An 18,916-nucleotide genomic window follows, 5' to 3' on the forward strand; every position below is an offset into this window, starting at 1 on the left:
TTCCTCTCCATCCTCATGTGTACTTTTCATTCCTGTAAGACTCTTTGCAGATCACCTTCCTTACACCTGCTTTATTAAGTGGGTTGTGCAAATCTTTTTTTATTTCTACAGACATAGTCTGGTCCTTGACTCTGGTCCTGTTCTCTCTCCAGTGTAACATGCCAAAAACTGAGACTGGCAGAGATGACTGAAATTTCCCCAAAGTCAGTCTTTAAGGAAAGGACTAGGATCATGGATTTGACATCCCAGAACCTGGGTAGACCCAGGATCTGGCATTTACAAGGTGACCTTGCATAATCATGATGCAGTGGGAAGAAAATTAAGAATTTAGAACCAGTGGACCTGCATTAACTTGGTCATTGCCATTGACCAAACAACTCCATCTATGATATGATGATATCTCTAGACCTCAGGCTCCTTTTCTGTAAAAATGGGAGGGGTTTGGTTCAGTATAGGCCAAGTTATTCATCCTCTCTCAGTCCTGTGACTCTGGATCCTAAAAACACTTAAGGGACAGTGAAGTATCCCACCTGACACTTGCCACCTGTATAAGCTGCTCACTCACTCTGGTTTTCAGTTTCCTGTACTATGGAAAATAAGGATGACCTGAGAGGATGACCTATGATCTCTAGGTTCCCTTAAATCTATGTGCCATACTGGAGTCAGGAAGACCTGAGTTCAAATCCAGCATGAGACACTTAGTATGTGTGCAACCCAGGGCAAATAACTTAACCTGTGTCTGCCTCAGTTTTTCCCCAAATGTAAAATTGGAATAATAATGACACCTACCCAGCAGGGTTTTTATGAAGATCAAATGAGATAATATTTGTAAAGCACTTAAGCACATTGCCTGGTTCATAGTGGGTGCTTAAAAAATTCCCCACCATGAACTCTTGTCCTCAGTTTCTCCCTCTGTAAAATGAAGGAGTTGGATTATAAGGCTTCTGATGTTCCTCCTACCTCCAAATCTATGATTGAATTATCCAACTTGTATGATCTTGGGCAAATCATTTATTATCACTGGGTGGAAGTTTCATATCTGTTAAATGAGGGGTTTGAATAGGAATGACCTCTAAGGGCCCTTTGAGCTCTGAACCTATGAATCTATATTCAGTGATCTAAGATAATGTGACCTAATGCTACTTCTGGAGCCAAATGTATGATAATAATAGTAACAATTGCTAACATTTGCATAGAACTTTAGGATTTATAAAACACTTTAAATATTATCTCATTTACCTTTTACAACATACCCGGAATGTAAGTTCTATTATCACGCCCATTTTATAAATGAGGAAACTAAGGTCAATGCAATTTGTCCAAGGTTGTGAAATGATTTAACAAAGAGAAGAGAACGCTTTGGAAAGACATTGGACCTACTTTAAGTATTAAAGTTTGCCTTCTAGAAGAAGGCTCAAGCTTGATAATTTTATTTCAATATAATAGTTTTCCTTTGTAATCCTATGTACTTTATTTTTTGCATTCAAAGAGGTCCAGGGGCTTCAACAGCCCCAAAGGGTCCAGGACACACACAAAAAAGTGGAGAAACCCTGTCCTAACCAGCCAAAATCTGTTTGAATACTGTATTTATCACTCAGTGTGGTAGTTCTCTGTCCAAATGATCTTCATATCATGTTCATGTTTGATTTATATGCTATTCATGCCATTACCTTAGTCACTGAGGAAAGGGCTAACCACAGGTTCCTGGGGCCCTCTACTAGAGACCTCCTTCAAAGTCTCTATGGGAGTATTCATTATTTTGCTTTCAGTTTGGCCACTCTGACAGTTCTAGATCTTAATTGTCTTCTTTATCCCATGACATCTGCCTTCTATTGATAAAGTATTCCCCAAATAAACTCCTTTGCCAAAGAATCCTCTTGCCCTGTCTCTATCACTTAATGTTCAATTGATCAGAAGTTGTATCAAGTCAACGCAAGCCAACATGTCCTTGTTAAGTTAATTGAGGTGGATGACAGCAACTCTTATTTCTGTTTCTTCATGTGTATTACCAAGCAATCACAATGAAACAATGTTTGGGGGAAGGTGGTACAAGGATCATTAGACCCATTTTACAAATGAGGACACTGAGGCTTAGAGAGATGAAGAGATTTTTCCGAAGTCACACAGTTGATGTTGAATAACAAACTTGATCCCAAGCCTTCTGTGTGTGTAGTTTCATGTATTCTAGAATAGCTGCTTTCTGGAAGAGCTGTAGATTAGAGATAGCAATGTCAAATTAGCCTATGGAAATGTTGTCTAACATTTAAAAAATCATATCAATGAAACTATTACTAATCTGGACACATTCTATGGTGGGGAAAACTGTTCCATTAGTGTTCCCATTGGTATTCATCCCAGAAACCCCTTTTTTGGTTTGGGCATTAGCTTGAGACTTTGACCAGTAAGATGATGCAAGGACCAAATATGAACATCCATTCAAAGTACCTTTAGAATGAAAGAAGATTTAGAATCACAGAATGTCCAGGCTTGAAGGGATCCTAGAACATAAAAAGCATAGAATGTTAGCACTAGAAGGAACCTTAGGGCATAGAATGTCAAAGCTGGAAGGGGACTCACAGGGCAGGACCCCAGAATGACAGAATTCAGGGTTGGAAGGACCAAAGAGGCCATTTTGTCCAAGTATTACCTGAAGGTCATCCGGGGCCATCTAGTTCAATCTTTTCATTTTATAGAAAGTGATGCTTAGGGTAAAGAAGGGAAGAGACTTATCCAAAGTCTCCAGGGAAATTAACAGTAGGAATTATGAAGTTAGAGCTGATTTCCGTCCTGCCTTCACCTTTATCATGAGAGCAGGAAGTCCCTTCCTCCTCTGGCTTCCCCTCTTGGGCTCTCTCCCTTCCTCTCCCCCTTTCCTAAGCCTCTCATGTCATGGAATAAAGTTCTACTTTCCTTGTGTCTCAGTAATCCGATGACACCATCCTTTGTGCTAAGATCCTGATTAGTAGCTATGGCTCTTGACTTAGCTGCCAACTCTCAAGCCCTCTCCCCACTTTATCTGCCTCTCTGTGACCATTACAATCCCACTGGCTTTCCCATTCACTCTTCTCTGATGACTTTTGTATGGGCCACATGCTGGGACCTAAGCAGCCTCTGGCACTTGAGTGAAATGCCCTCCTTCACTGAACCTCTAAGCTTCAGGCATCTTTAGGTGGGGATACAGGGTTTGATCCAGATTCAGCCATGTCTACACAGGCTGAACAAATTAGGGGTGCAGCCGTGTGGATAATGCTGGTGATTCAAGGTCTACAAAGCATTTTCCTTATCTCATGCAGTAGGTAACAACAGCAACACAGATAATAAATATAGGGATGGATAGATTGATAGACATATAGAGAGATGAGGTGGAGATAGATGTGGAAAGTGATATACAGATAGATGAATAGATAGATTAGATAGATAAATATGTGAGATAGACAGAAAGACAGACAGACAGACAGACAGACAGACAGACAGACAGATAGATAGATAGATAGATAGATAGATAGATAGATAGATAGATAGATAGATAGATAGATAGACAGACAGACATATAGATCAGGCCTGTCTATGATGCCCACCATGTATCACACAGGGAAAGAGAAACTCCCTCTATTAGTGCAGATCAGTTTCTACTCTTACAGCCTTAGAGACTTGTGTAGGGCTACTTAAAGTAAGTGACTCATCCAGGGCCATACAGCCAGTATGTGTCCAGGGTGGATTTTGACCCCAGATATTCCTGTGATGATATATATATATATATATATGGATAGACATGCATGCATCAATCATATGACATACACAAATGTGTATTTGTATGAATACATATGTATATACGCATTTACCTGTATACACATGTATAAATATATTATAGTAGCTTAGTGTAACTACTAGGCAGCTTATTGTAAAGCCAGAATGTTTTTGTTTTGGTTGTTCAGTCATTTTTCAGTTATTTCTGACTCTCTGTGACCCCATTTGGGATTTTCTTGGCAAAGATACTGGAGAGGTTAGCTATTTCCTTCTCCAGCTCATTTTACAGATGAGGAAACTGAGGCAAGGAGGGTGAAGTGACTTGTCCAGGGTCACACAGCTAGTAAAGAGTCTGAGGCTGGAAGATACAGGTCTATGCACTATGATGCCATTTATCCATCCTGGAAAAAGCTAGGAATAACCGGCTTTGAATTCCCCCTCTGACTTTTACTGGTTGCTTGACCTGGGACAACTCACAGCCTCTCCATACTCCAGGCTATTCTCTTACCCTCTGATAAGACTGACCTGGCTTGGTGGAGTGAACTTCTTCATCTGGGAGTTCCATATGTACATGAAGTTACTATTGCAGTCCCTATAGATGTTCTCCCACAATGCATACCTATGCAAATCTCCTCCTAGGATAGAATCCCAGAGATTATATAATAGATCTAAGGATATACTTAGATATGAATATATACAACTATATTGGGTGTACACTTTTATATAAGTATAGCTATATACATAGATACACGTATATCTTTAATATATGTAAAATATATAAAGTAATATATTTAGTATATTTATGACCCTTTGTGACATATGTACTCACCATATATTATATATGTATATGTGTGTATATATGTATGTGTGTATTATACACACATCTAGGTCTTCTATAAGTTCCTTGAGAGTAAGAATCCATATTTTTGCCTCTTTTTGGATCCTGCACACTTAGCACAATGCCTCATACATAATAGATGCTTAATATATGCATTTTTTACTTAACACAGAGTGATTCAAAAATATTTCTTCTCTCTCTTTCTCTCTCTCTCCCTCCCTTTCTCTCCTGCTGTCTCTCTCTCTTTTCTCTCTCTGCTGTATGTGTGTCTATCTCTGTCTGTCCCTGTCTCTCTCTGTGTCTGGCTGTTCTTCTGTCTGTCTGTCTGTCTCTCTCTCCCTCCCTTTCTCTCCTGCTTTCTCTCTCTCTTTTCTCTCTCTCTCTGCTGTATGTATGTCTATCTCTGTCTCTGTCGATCTCTGTCTGTCCCTGTCTCTCTCTGTGTGTCTGGCTGTTCCTCTTTCTGTCTGTCTGTCTGTCTGTCTCTCTCTCTTTCTCACACACACACACATATCCTGAGGTAGTCACCATTATAATTCCACTTTCAGATATAAGGAAACTCTAGCTCAGCTAGGCTCAGTGATTTGGGCCACACAGCTTGTCTGTGTGTCAGAGGATATTTGAACTCAGGTCTCTCCTGACCTTTCCTAAAGGGCACCAGGTTAGATATTTAAAACAAACAAACAAAAAACCTTTAATTGAATACTGGCTCTGTTACTTGCAGTACACTCTTGGGGAGCGTAATGAGTGCCTACTAAGGGCCAGGGACTATGCTGAGCAATTTTTACACAAATCTTATTTTCCCATGACAACATCCCTGCAAGGTAGATGCTGTTATCCCCATTTCACAGCTGAGAAAGCTGAGGCAGACAGAGGTTCAGTGGCTTACCCAGAATTACACAGCTGATAAATATCTGAGGCTGAATTTGAACTCAGGTCTTCCTGACTCCAGGGCCAAGGTTCTGTCTACTATGCAGTCACACTGCCTCTTGGCAAATCACTTCCCCTTTGAGGGGACTCTGGGACACAGTTTCTTCATCTGAAGATCAAGGGTATTGGACTGGAGGTCTTGAATTCAGCTCTCTTCAAGTCCAGCATGGACTTGTCCTAGTATTTAGGCCCTTTGCCCAAGCTCGAATAGCATCAAGTGGGCATCAGATGCAGCCTTCTAGACTTTATCTGCTGCTCCAAGCCCAGGGCGTCTCCCAGTATGCCATGTGAAGTCTTCTAGGACGTTGAAGTGGGAAGAGGCATTATGGACCGAAGCATGGTGGACCAACAGACTAAAATATGGACCAGACAGTCCAAGCCATGCCTTGAGACCATGACAATCCATCTGGTCTAGCCTTTGGGGAGCAGCTATGAGCATCAAGTGAGGTAACATTTATAAGAAGTGATTCCTTCCCAGCATTGTTGTAACGGTGCAATGACATTTTTGAAAAGTGCTTTGCAAACCTCCAAGTGCAATGTCAATATTAGCTGTTATTATTTTGATAGGAGTGGGGGTGCTGGTTGTCAAACTTTCAAAGTCCCATAAACAGCCTATTAGTGCTGAGGAGCAAGACCATTCACCTCCATCCCCCTCCCCCATTCCTTTCATGAATTTCGGAACCTCACCAGGTATTTTTTGAGCCATTGCTTTTCCAAACTGGGATGACCTCCTCTTGGAAAGTGGAATGTCAGAGCTAGGAGTGCTATCAGGACACGGAATGTTGTAGGTCCATGGGGCTAGAACCTAGACTAAAAGAATTAGGAGGAACCTCATAGCATAGAACACAAAATGTCAGAACTGGAAGGACCTTGGAGCATTGAATGGTAGACCATAGGGTATAAGAACACAGAACATGAGTTGGGAGAAATCCTAAGACCAAAAAAATCAGCACTAGAACAGACCTTAGAACAAAATCTTAGAGCTAGAAGAGTCTTTAAAATAGGAAGTTTACAATGTTTACAAAATGCCTTTTCTGTCTTCCTTATTCTTGGTGTCTTCTTTCTGTTACCTTAAATTAATTCTCTATCTATGTCATTTGTACATATATATATATACATACATACACACACATACATACATACATACATACATACATATTGTCTTCCCTAGTAGAATGAATTTCTTGAGAGCAGGGTCTGTCCTTTGTCTTTCTTTGTATCACCAGTACTTGGCATAGTGCCTGGCAAATGGTAGGAGCTTAATAGTTGTTGACTTGACTTTAGCTCATTTGATCTTTATAACAAACCTACCTTAGTAAATGCTCTATTACATCCATTTTACAGATGAACCAACAGGCAGAAAGAAGCTAAGTGACTTGCCTAGGACCACACAGCTAATAAGTGTCTGAGGTAGTATTTGAACTCAAGTCTCTCTGACTTCAAATCCGACACTCTATTGACAATGCTACTTTCTCCTGAAAGGTCATCCCAAACCCACTAGGGATCTGACTCTTCTGATTCCTTTCACATTTCTAACGGGAGAGGGGAAAGGTCCTTGGATGTCCCACCAGGATCAATTCCCCCCTCCCTTCCTCTGCCCAGGATAGTGGGGTTTAAAATTAAAAACTTTTGGGGCAGCCAGGTGGAGAAGTGAATAGAGCACTGACTCTGGAGTCAGGAGCATCTGACCTCAGATATTTGATGCTTACTAGCTGTGTGACCTTGGGCAAGTCACTTAACCCCGATTGCCTTGCCTTCCTCCTGCCAAAACAAAAAATAAAATTAAAAACTTCCCTTCGGGATTGGAGCCTGAGAATATCATCAGCACTGGTCTTACTCTCAAGCCTGCTATAATAATATTTTGATATCCCCATGCATCTGTAATCTCATGATGTGAACATTCCCTCTAATGATACGATCAATCAATCTGCAAGTATTTAGTGAGTGTTGACTGTGGGCCAGTCTCCATCCTAGGCTCTGACTAGAGAAAATTGGCAACAATCTCTGCCCTCAAAGATCTTTCATTCTCTCTGGGCTGGGGGAAGATAGCATGTACATGTATTAATATCTGCAAGTTATATACAAAACAAGTCAGAGGTGATGATGGGGAGACATCAGTAGCTGGGGGCAATAGGCTGGGTTTCATGTAGGAGGAAGGGAGCTGGCTAGGGTGGAGGGAGGACACAGGTTGCCAGAGTGTCCATGCCTTCTTGTCTTGACTCCATGTACCCCTCAGTTTTCTACAAAGGCTTCTTCGAGGTTGAAGGATCTTCATCTAGCTCTTTCTCTAGTCACCAATGGAACTTGGGGGCTGACCATCCATCAGTCATCATGTGACCTCCAACCCAGAACTTGAAGGGACCAATCCCTTCACTCTCTGGAAGAGACTGATACTCAGAGAGGTGGCAGGATAACAAAAACAGCCAGAGCTGACATTTCTGTATCAGTTCGGGGCAATGTGCTAAGCTCTTTACAATCACATCCCTGAAACAACTTTCCCAAGGTCATACAAGGAGGACCAAAGCTCTAGAAGGAATTCAGAAGCCGTTTAATGGCAGGGTAGGATTGGATGGAGGGTTTTTTCCCTCAAACACTTAATTTAATTTATGTTAAAAAATATAGCTATTTATCAAACAATAAAAGAGAGAAAGGAACAAACATTTATTAAGCACTTACTATGTGTCAGGTACTATGGTAAGCATTTTACAACAACTTGGGGGCAGTAGCTGCTATGATCCTCATTTTACAGATGAGGAAACTGAGGCAGGCAGAGCAAACCCTTCAACTCACAAAGGAAGAAATTGAGGCTCAAAAATGTAAATGGTTTGCCTGAGACCACATGAGTAGTGAGTGGTAGAGGCAGGATTTGAATTCAGGACCTCAAACTCAGAGCTGGTGCTTCTGCCCTTCATATCTCACAGCCACCCTGGTCATCTAACTACAAATTATTCCAATGTTGAAACTACCTCCCTGGAGTTAAGGGAAAAGTTTATTTTATTTTATTTTATTTTGCCTTTTGGAGGGCAATTGGGGTTAAGTAACTTGCCCAAGGTTACACAGCTGGATTTTGTGTGGGTGTTAAGTGTCTGAGGCAGGAACTGAACTCGGGTCCTCCTGACTCCGGGTCCAGCGCTTTACTCACTGTGTCACCTAGGTGCCCCAAAAGTTCATATTTTCTATAGTCCTTTTTTGTCTTCAAAGCTTTTCCTTATACTTCCCTTGTTCTGAAGGGCAGGAAGTAAAATACAGGTGGAAAGAGTCTGGATATGGTGGCCAGGAGCCCTAAATTGGGGAGCGAGGAGCCCTAAATTGGGAGCCAGGAGCCCTGAAATGGGGGCCAGGAGCTCTGAATTGGGGACCAGGGGCTCTGAATTGGGGGGCTAGGAGCCCTGGAGTCAGTCTGAGGCTCTTACTACTCAGATCCTCACTGTGCCCTTGGTCCAGGTCATCTCTTTTCTGGGTCTCAGTTTCCTCTTGTGTAACAAAACCAAAGATATAGGAAGTGTCGCTCTCCAAGGTTCCTGCTGGCTCTGACATTGTGTGCTCCCCTTTCTAGGGTGATTTTAACCTACTAGCTGCATATCTGAGCAGGAGTTTGCAAGATGATCTTACCCTTCTCCTCCCCCCACCCCCCATGTGTTAAGGGAAAGAACGGTGACAGGGACAAGTGACAGGCCGCTAATTATTCCCTTACTGCCTCTGCTGTTCATGTTTTGGGCATGATGCGCATTTTCTCTTGCTTCTCTCACTGAATAATGCATGGCTCCCTATCTGTATTCATGCAGTACCTCGGGGAACTGGCAGGCTAACTAGCTGATAACTGATTCAGTTTGTAACCAGCGCCTTTGGGAGTCGCAGGGAAAAGTAGCCAAGAACAAATTTAACACTCCTTGCTCATTGCCTGCGAACATCAGGGAGAGGGGCCTGAAGGGCCGGGATGGGGGGAGGGGGATAGAAGGGCCAGGGCCCAGGGGAGGCCTGAGAGGCTGCAGGGCTGGGGATGGGGATGGGGGGAGGGGGGATGGGAGGGCCAGGGACCAGGGGAGGCCTGAGAGGCTGCAGGGCTGGGAATGGGGGGAGGGGAGATAGGAGGGCCAGGGACCAGGGGAGGTCTGAGGGCTGAAGGGCTAGGAGTGAGAGAGGCAGGAACCAGAGTCACGATTGGCCTTTAGGGAATGGGCAAGGAAAGGACAAGGGCCAGGGGTAGGAATAAGGACCATAGACCTGGCTGTAAGAGGGGACCAGGAAGAAAGAAGGTCAGGGATCAGAAGACTAGGGATTAAATAGGGAAGGAGAAGAGAAAGACATTGAGGAACTAGAAAAGAATGTTGTGGACCAAATGACTAAGGATAAAAGGGTCAGAAACCATTGTTTGTGTGTATGTGTGTGTAGTGATTGGGGGGCAGGGAGGGGCAGGGGCAGTGACCTGGGAGTTAAGGATCAGAAGACAGGGAACAAAATAGCCAAGAAACAGATAGTGATACCCTAAGACCTGAGGGCTACAGAGGCAAGATATAGAGGGTGGCACAGAGAGTTCTGGGGTTCCCTGGAGTTGATAGAAACCTTGAGACTTGGCATTATAGGTCAGCCCTAAAGAATTGAATGAACTCTAGAAATTGAGATGGGGGGAAGGGGTGCGGGGAAGGGAGAATAGGGAGGGGCAGAGGGGCGAGGGGAGGGGGAGGGAGAGGGAGTGGTGAAGGGGGAGGGAGTGTTGGAATTCTTAGAGAGAGGCCCAGACTCAGAGTCAACAGAAATGAGGGGGATCTTGTCTCAAAGACTTCCTACATACTCACATACTTCTGAACCTCAATGTCTTCACCTGTAAAGGGGTTAATTAATCAATTTAATTATTACTTATAAATCTTATTTATTTATAAAATTAAAGTTATTTTGGTTCCTTTCTAGCAATAATTCTGATTCCTCTCCCTTTGAATGTGCCTGGATCCTTCTGTCTGACTTTTTAGTATATTTTCACTTTCCCTACAGTTATCTGTGAACATGACCACCCTTTCAGAGGGAAAGAACATGTTATTCAATTAGTTATTTGGTTATTTATTAGTATCTCACAGGATCCAGTCAAGATTACTGTGGATAAAAGAAATTTAACAGATGTGGGCTTGGTTTAGTAAAATGTCCTTATTTCAGACCCCAGAGGAATGCAGGGTGGGAGATCTGTGTCCTTACTTTGCTTTTGGGTAGGAATTACTGTTGAGGAGAAGGAGGTCAGGCTGAGATTAGGAAGGAAGGGTGACAAAGTACCTCTAAGCAGCTGGGTCAGCCTGGGAGCCTTGGGCCTCTCTGTCTCTGAGCCAGGGACCAGACTGTCTCTGTTCCATGTAAAACAGCCCAGTGTTCTCTCTGAAACCAGGAAAACTTGATTTTCAGGACCATGACTGAAGAGGTTATGAGAAACTGAGAACACAGAATATCTGAGCTGGGAAGGATTTTAGATAATGGAACGTCAGGTTTGGGAGGGGCCTCATAACAGGGGATGACAGGGCTGGAAGGGTGTAGAGGCAACCACAATGGCATACCTAAAATGGCAGCTAGCACAGGTTCTTAGATCTGCTTTGCTAGGAAAGTTAGCTGTTCAAGGGGTCAACCATCTTTTTAAATTACATTCACTAGTTCAGGGGAAAAGTCAGCACCCTGAACTTCAGAGAAAATACAAGCAGAAAAATAAATACCAACAGACAGGGCTCTGACTGTCTGAATCAACTATATGCTTTACATACTTCCCTGGATTGAGGAAGCCTTTACATGTGAGCAGTTGGGATTCTCTGAACGTGTGGTTACTGAGAATCTCGACCAGGGAATCACAAGGTCCTTCTCCTAAGTAAGCCCCCAAAGCAAAATACCAACTCAGAGTATATATACACTTCTCGGGGCCAGAAGGCAGCACAACCCTCAGTGCCTAATTAGAAATTAGCAAAAGGTGTGAAAGTTTTCCTGCAAGCAAGCCTCCCCCATGAAAGCTTCCCTTAATGGGTTCCATGAAGCCTATTAATGGGCTGGAAGATCTTAAATCCCATTAACATTACTGGGGGCCTCTGTAAACCAGTGGGTGTCAGAGCTGGTTTAGAACTAGGAATGTCAGGGCTAGGAGGGGCCTCAGAACCGGTGATGTCAGAACTGGGAGGGGCCAGAGAACATGAATTTTAGAAATAATGACCTTTCAGATGATTTACTTTAGTATGTTCATTTTACTGAAGAAACTAAAATATAAAATGATTATTCAATTTGTCCAAGGTTGTGTAGATATCTTATATTCATGGTAAATATATTATGTGTATACCTGGACAGCTAGGTGGTACAGTGGATTGAATGCTGAGTTTAGAGTTAGGAAGACTTAAATTCAAATCCAACATCAGACTTTTAGTAACTGTGTGATCCTGGACAAGTCACTTAATTTCAGTTTTCCATATAAGACGTAGCATTTTTTCTAAGCCTCCACCTTCCAGGATTGTTGTAAGTATCAAATATTTGTGAAGCATTTAACATAGTGCCTGACACATAGTAAACATTTAATTAAAGCTTCTTCCTTGCTCCCCCACCCCTACCTCCATATACCTAATAAGTAACATGGTACAGTGGATAGAGAGCCAGCCTTGAAGCTGAGCAGAGCTGGGTTCGAGTCTTTACAAACTGAATGTGTGATCCTGGGAAACCCTGTGTGATTTTCTCAGTAGCAAAGCTGAGACCAGAAGTCAGACTTCTCTGTATTATATAGACAATGATTTTCAAAAACTAGATTTGAGTTGGTCCTGGGAATGCTCTGGGTCTGTCCTCTCTAAGGGCACTTGGGGAATTGTTTCCTCCTGAAGTCAGGCAATGGGATGTACTAGATGAAGGATGAGTCAGTGGGAAGGCTCTGTAGACCAATGAAAGGTGGAAAAACATGCCGATTCCTTCAGTCCCCAGCTCAAGCACCACCATCTATAGGAATTGTTTCTATGCATTCTCCCTGACAAAGCTATCTTGTATCTATTTTGTATGTAATGTGTATATGGCACAAAGAGTTGCCTTGAAGCCTGATTCTGTAACTTTGGGCAAGTCTTCACTACTCAGGGTTCTAGGCAACTCTTAGACTCTAAGCACAGAGGGGCCATCAACCTGCATTGGTAAGGGCAATTTCCTCACCTGGGACTTCCTCAGAAGTCACAAGTCTAGTGTTTACATGCCCCATAGATACACTTAGGCAAATTTGTGTTGTCTAATAAGTTCCATGACGGCAGGGACTATTTCTCTAGTGTCTGTGACCTCAGTATCCCCAGGGGTCAGCATAGCAGCAATAGGTGAATTCAGATTGAAAAGTCGCCAAATCAGCTGGGGTGAGGGGTAGGGTGAAGGGTGGGGGAGGGAAAGCCCAGGAGGGCAACCTAGAGGGAAAGTCTGAAGCAGACCAGAGGAGCTGCTGGCTCAGTGTGCTCAGCACGGAGTTAGGAGGGCACCTAAGGAGGGGGACTGGTCATCAAAGGTCTGAAGGAGATGGTAGTTTGTGCTGCTCGGCCCTGGGGGGAGAACCAGGAGCTAAAGGAGGTGGCAGGGGAGTAGGTTGGTCAGGCAGATTTTGCCTCCATGTAAGGAAAATCTTCCCTAAAGTGAGAAAAGAACTGTGTGTTGTTGGGCAAGACACTGAGTCATGGAGGCTGCATGTAGCTTCAGTGACCCTGGGAAAGTCTATGGGCTGTGGGGTCCTCATCTGCAGAAGGAGCATGTTGGACCAGATGATTTTTAAAGATATTTCCATCTAGTGCATGCTACCTTCTAAGATCACTCCCAGCCCTGACATCCCCTGTTCTAAGGCCCCTCCCAGCCCTGACATCCCCTGTTCTAAGGCCCCTCCCAGCCCTGACATCCCCTGTTCTAAGGCCCCTCCCAGCCCTGACATCCCCTGTTTTAAGGTCCCTCTCAGCCCTGACATCCTCAGCCCTGACATCCCCTGTTCTAAGGCCCCTCCCAACCCTGACAACCCCTGTTCTAAGGCCCCTCCCAGCTCTGACATCCCCTGTTCTAAGGCCCCTCCAAGCCCTGACATCCCCTGTTTTAAGGTCCCTCTCATCCCTGACATCCCCTGTTCTAAGGCCCCTCCCAACCCTGACATCCCCTGTTCTAAGGCCCCTCCCAGCCCTGACATCCCCTGTTTTAAGGTCCCTCTCAGCCCTGACATCCTCAGCCCTGACATCCCCTGTTCTAAGGCCCCTCCCAACCCTGACAACCCCTGTTCTAAGGCCGCTCCCAGCTCTGACATCCCCTGTTCTAAGGTCCCTCCCAGCCCTGACATCCCCTGTTCTAAGGCCCCTCCCAGCTCTGATATCTGCTGTTCTAGGCTCCTGGGTTCCTTTTAACTCCAACATGTGCTGATCACCCTGCACCTCCTTGGGCTCTTCATCTGCCTTCGTCTGCCTTACAGCATTGTTTAAAGATCAGTTTCTCTCCTCCAATGCTGGGTCCACCTTTGCCTTCCTCTGTGACCTTAGGCCCTAGCCCTTCCTGGGCCTCAGCTTCCTGCTCTGTCATTAGGAGGATCATGCCCGTGCTCTTAGGTCCCTTCCCATCCAGATCTATGATGTGGGAGCTGAGTTCCGAGCCTGCTTCCGACTACCCTGAGAGACCTTTGAAAGCTCTTCCTCTGTCCATGCAGGGCTTGGGCCTGGATGGCCCTTCCCCTCCTAAATCTCTGATCATAGGCTGCGTTACCTTTCATCCGGCTCCCTTGGGGATCCCCACATTTCTTTCTGAGTCTCCTCTCAGTGGAGTAAGAACCCATACAGCCCTTTCCCAGGCAGGCGGCTTCAGAGACAAACACAGTTAGGCCTTCAGGGAGCGGAATAGCCATTTAGGCAGGTGTTAAATCCAGTCCCTGACAAGCTGATAATGGAAACTGCCCCTGTGAGCCCCCTGCACTGCGGCTCTGTGACCTCCTCCACCTGGCGGGAGATCCCTCCCCCCACCCCAGTTCACACATGCTGGGCCCATGCTTCCTGGCCTGACCTAGGTTTCCTGGCCTGGGAGGCAGCAGGGAGCTCAGCCCAGGCCAGGCCAGAGCAGGAGAAGGTGATGTGGGCAGGAGGCCAGGGAGGGCTGGGCTTCTATTAGTGAACAAAGGAGCAGCCAGAGGCATAGGGGAAGGTGTAGGGGGTAGGAATAAGGAGGATCAAGCAGCAAAGGGCTTGTCTGTCACTGCCACGCCAGGGGTGGGGAGGCTAGCATGCCATCCCCTGGAGAAGCTGGGCATCCTGGGTATTAGCATCACTGAAGCCAGAAGCCTGCCTCCTGGTGCTTCTGAGACTGGGAAAATGATAGACATCTCTGGGCAAAATGAGCAGGGCTAGGCCAGCTCTGCTCCCCACCTGCTGGCCCACAGCCCGATACTAGACTTGATTAGCCCAAGGCCCAACTCTTAGGAGGGTCTGAGGCAGGAGCAGAAAGAAAGGGAGAGACAAAAATGGAGGGGAAGAGGAGAGAAAGAGGAATTGGAGAGAGGGAAAAAATAGGCTAAGGAGAAAAAGGAGGAGGTCGGGGAGAGAAGGAGAAGAAGAAAGAGAGAAGAGGAGGGAAGGAAAAGATGAAGGGAGAGGGATGAGAGGAGGGAGGTAAAGAAAGGGAAGAGAGAGAAGGAAAAGGAAGGAAGCTGAGGACAAAAGGAAGGAAAAGGAGAGAGAGGAGGGAGGAAGGGAAAGAGGAAGAGAGAGGACAGAGAAAGAGAAAAGAGGAGGGAGGGAAAAGATGAGGGGAAAGGCATAAGGTGAAAAGGAGGGAGATGGATAGAGGAAATGGAAGAGAGAGAAAAGAAAAGAGGCTAGGGAGAGAAGGAAGTAGAGAGATAAGAGAGAGAAGGGAGAAGAAGAGGAAGGAAGAGGAAGAGAAAAAAAGAGGAGGGAGGATACATTGGAGGAGAGGAAGATAGGGAGAGAAAGAAGGAGTTGGAGAGAGAGAGGAAAGAGAGGGACAGAGGAGGACAGAGAGAAGGGGGATGAGAAGGAGAGAGATGGAGAGTGAAAAGGAAAGGACAGAGAAGGGACAGAGAAGAAGGGACAGGAAAGGAGAGAGAGATGGGGATAATGATGCAGATGAAAATAGGAAATGGAGAGAAAGAGAAGGATGGGGAGATGAAGGGAGGAAAGGAGGAAGAGGGAGAGAATGAGGAAGAAGAGATATAAAGGAATGAGGGGAAGGAAGAAAGGGGGAGGGAGAGAAAGAGTGAGCCTAAGATAGTGAGAGAGAACAGAGGGAGAAAAGAAAAGGCAGGGGAGAGAGAGGGAGAGAAGAAAAGGAGAGAGGAAACAGAGGTAGAGAGAAGGAAGAGAGGAGGAGATGCGAGGCTCGTCTCTCTCATGAGAGAGGGAAAAGGAGAGAGGAAAGAAAGGGGAGAAGGGAAAAAGGGAAAAAGAGAAAGGGGGTGTGAAAGGGAGAGAGAGGAAGAGGAGGGGAAAGGGCTATCCTCCAGAGAGACCGTAAGTTTCCTGAAGGAAGGAAATAAATCATTTTAGTCCTCATATCCCCAGCACTCGGCAACACATTGTAGACAATAGGTATGTGATAAATGCTCATGGGTTGGGTTAATCTTGGAAGAGGTAGGAGAACAGGAGAAAGAGAAAAAGGAGCAAAAGGGGAAGAAGGAGAAGAAGTGATTGGACAATGAATAAACATATTTATTAATAATTTATTTTATGGAAAGCATTGTGCTAATGGAGAAGGAAAGGGCATTAGAGACACCCGGCACAGCAGGGAGGGCTCCAGTGGGGCTCCAATCCTGCCTCAGACCTTAGACATGTCACTTGCCCTCTCAAAGCCTTGGTGTTGTTGTTTTATTATCTGAAAAATGGGTATAAATATTAAATGCACTGCCAATTTCACTGGTTTATTAGGAGGAAAAGTGTCCTGCCAACCTTTCGTTGCTCTGTGACTGAGTTCTTGTAGCTCGATTCAATCACACCAGGGATGGAGAGATGTTAACCGGGCTCTGTTTTCATTCATTAGATCATTTGAGCCTTCAGAGAGCTGGTGGGGGTAGGTGTCCCTGGTGAGTCTCTGCCCAAGGAGACAGAAAAGCTCTCAGCCACGGAGGTGGAGTTGCCTGGGATGCCCAGTAGCTAAGGGACTTGTTCAGGTTCACTTCCTCACTCTAGGTCCAGCATTTTAGTCCTCGGGACTTGGTCCCAGAAGTCCCTTCAGCCCTTACCTCCAGCATCCTACTCTGGGGGTCTTTTACTCTAACAGCGGGGTCTCCCCTACCTAGCCTAGCCTAGGTCTCCTGGCCAGGGAGGCAGCAGGCAGCTCAGCCTAGGCCAGGCCAGAGCAGGAGGAGGTGATGAGGGTGAGAGGCCATGGAGGACTGGGCTTCTATTAGTGAACAATCCTGACCCAATACACCCCCAGCCCTAAGCCTCACCACTGGTTTATCTTCAGACTTGGGCCAGCCATCAGTGAAACCTTCTGGCCATCGATCCCATCTGTGATCTTACCAGATCCCCACCAGGAGGCTCTTCTAGACCCCTACTTATGGCATGTCCAATGGTCAGCATCCACACTGGGACCATCCCCTCAGGATTCCTGCAGCTGTAGTCAGGCTGCTATGATTCTATCACCCTCTGACTTGAAATAAGGAAACTGGGCTTCAAAGCCTGGTTAACTGTGTGACTCAGGGAACATCGTACCTGGCATCAAAAAGACCTGAGTTCAAATCCAGTTTCAGAAACTTAGTAGTTGTGTGAGTCTGGGCAAGTCACTTAACCTCTCCCTGCCTCAGTTTTCTCAACTGTAAAATGGGGATAATATAGGTACCTACCTCATAATAATTGTACAGAGCTTTCTACAGTCCCTGGCTTCTTTTCTTCCTCTGAATATGTTTTTTCATATCCAAAATGAGCATAGTTATCATTGTACTTCTTCAGCTCTTGGAATTTATTTCCCCAGGCTCTCTGGTCCTCAGTCTCTCCATCTGTAAAGTGGGAGGGGTCAGGACCATATCCCTCCCCCCATTACAGGACTATGTGAGATGGTGAAGAGAGTCAGAAGGGTGGTCTGTTATCCTCATTCCTCCCTCTCCTCATTTATTCAGGTGTCTTTAACTGGGCTCACTGCCAGACTTGCCATTCGTATAGGAGGCTGGGAGGTTCCCATCCACTGGGTGGTAGGGCGTGGAGGCCCCCGGGAGAGCCCTCCACATAGGTCAGTTCTCCACCCACATGGCCGGGTTTGGGGGAGGCTGAGATGGCTTTGAGCCAGCTAGACATGCCAGGCTCTGCTCAGCCCTCCTCTCCCTCACAGCTGGAGACTGGAACGCTGAAGGCTGAGGTAAAAACAGGAAACCCTGATAGCAGCCAATGCAGCTGCAGGCCAGGAGAGGTGTGGCGTCCATGCGTCATGCTCAAAGCACTGGGACAAGAAAACTGAAGGCACACGGAATCTGAGGCAAAGGAACCATCAGAGAAGAATCTATCTCCCTCCTGTCCATATTGTGGAGCCTAGCCATCAGGTCAGAGGCAGATGTGGCATAAGGAGCAATGCACTGGAATCAGAGGACCCAGATCCAAACTTGGGGCAGCGGGGTGGTGCAGTGGATAGAGCTCCTGGAGTCAGGAAGACCTGAACTCAAATACGGTCTCTGCCACTTACTAGTGTGTGACCCTGGGCAAGTCACCCGACTTCTGTCTGCCTCAGTCTCCTCATCTGTAAAATGGAGATGATAACAACAGCTACTTTGAAATGAGTTCCCAGCACACAGTAGATGCTTTGTAAATGTCAGCACTTAACAAATACATCCTGTATTTGCTATTTCCTAACACAGATGTCAGAGCTGGGAAGGCTCCTAGAACATAGACTATCACTGTTAGTAATACTTAGAACCTAGAGTGGAGAGGACTAATCCCAGAAAGAGCCTAGGATAGAGAATATCAGAGGTGAAGAAGACCTCAAAGATCATCTCCCTGGCTCCCTTATTAGAATATGCAGAGGACTGAGACCCTGAAAGACAAGTTCCGTATCCAAGGTACCATGGGAAGCTGGTGTCACAGCCAGGACCCTGAAGCCCAGCTCAGGATTCCTCCCATTACAATGAATTAAGGGCAAACCCAAAAGGAGTTGGAGAAAGGTCTATTTAGAATGTTTAATAGGAAAACAATGTTCCATTTAGTCAACCAACAGACTTATCAAGTGCCTCCTGTGTCTCTGAGGACCATGATATTCCTTGGACATACAAAAATAGGAGAACATTTTTTTACCAACAAGGAGTTTTCATTCTATTGGGGGAGATAGCATTGTCTGTAGGGGATTAACTATCCTTAGGTTGCAGCTTCAGCTGAGAATAATGTACATGTGGGGACATACATCTTCCTCATGATATTTGCTATCTCAATGGCCCCAAACTGGTGCCATTGAGGCTACCACTCCCAC

General features: G+C 45.4%; 1 long non-coding RNA gene across 1 annotated transcript; it reads right to left on the reverse strand.

Annotated features, from left to right (window-relative positions):
- Window positions 1-1,440: 1,440 nt before the first annotated feature.
- Window positions 1,441-10,926, reverse strand: LOC138156398 (uncharacterized). Its single transcript, XR_011167140.1, has 3 exons — window positions 10,778-10,926; window positions 2,446-2,498; window positions 1,441-2,209 (listed from the first exon to the last, which is right to left on the reverse strand). It is a non-coding gene; the product is annotated as an uncharacterized lncRNA (long non-coding RNA).
- Window positions 10,927-18,916: the final 7,990 nt, after the last annotated feature.

This window comes from Petaurus breviceps, unplaced genomic scaffold, assembly GCF_028583685.1.
Source record: "Petaurus breviceps papuanus isolate PSGF00001 unplaced genomic scaffold, PetGlider_PUasm1.0 99, whole genome shotgun sequence".
NCBI classification, from domain to species: domain Eukaryota; kingdom Metazoa; phylum Chordata; class Mammalia; order Diprotodontia; family Petauridae; genus Petaurus; species Petaurus breviceps.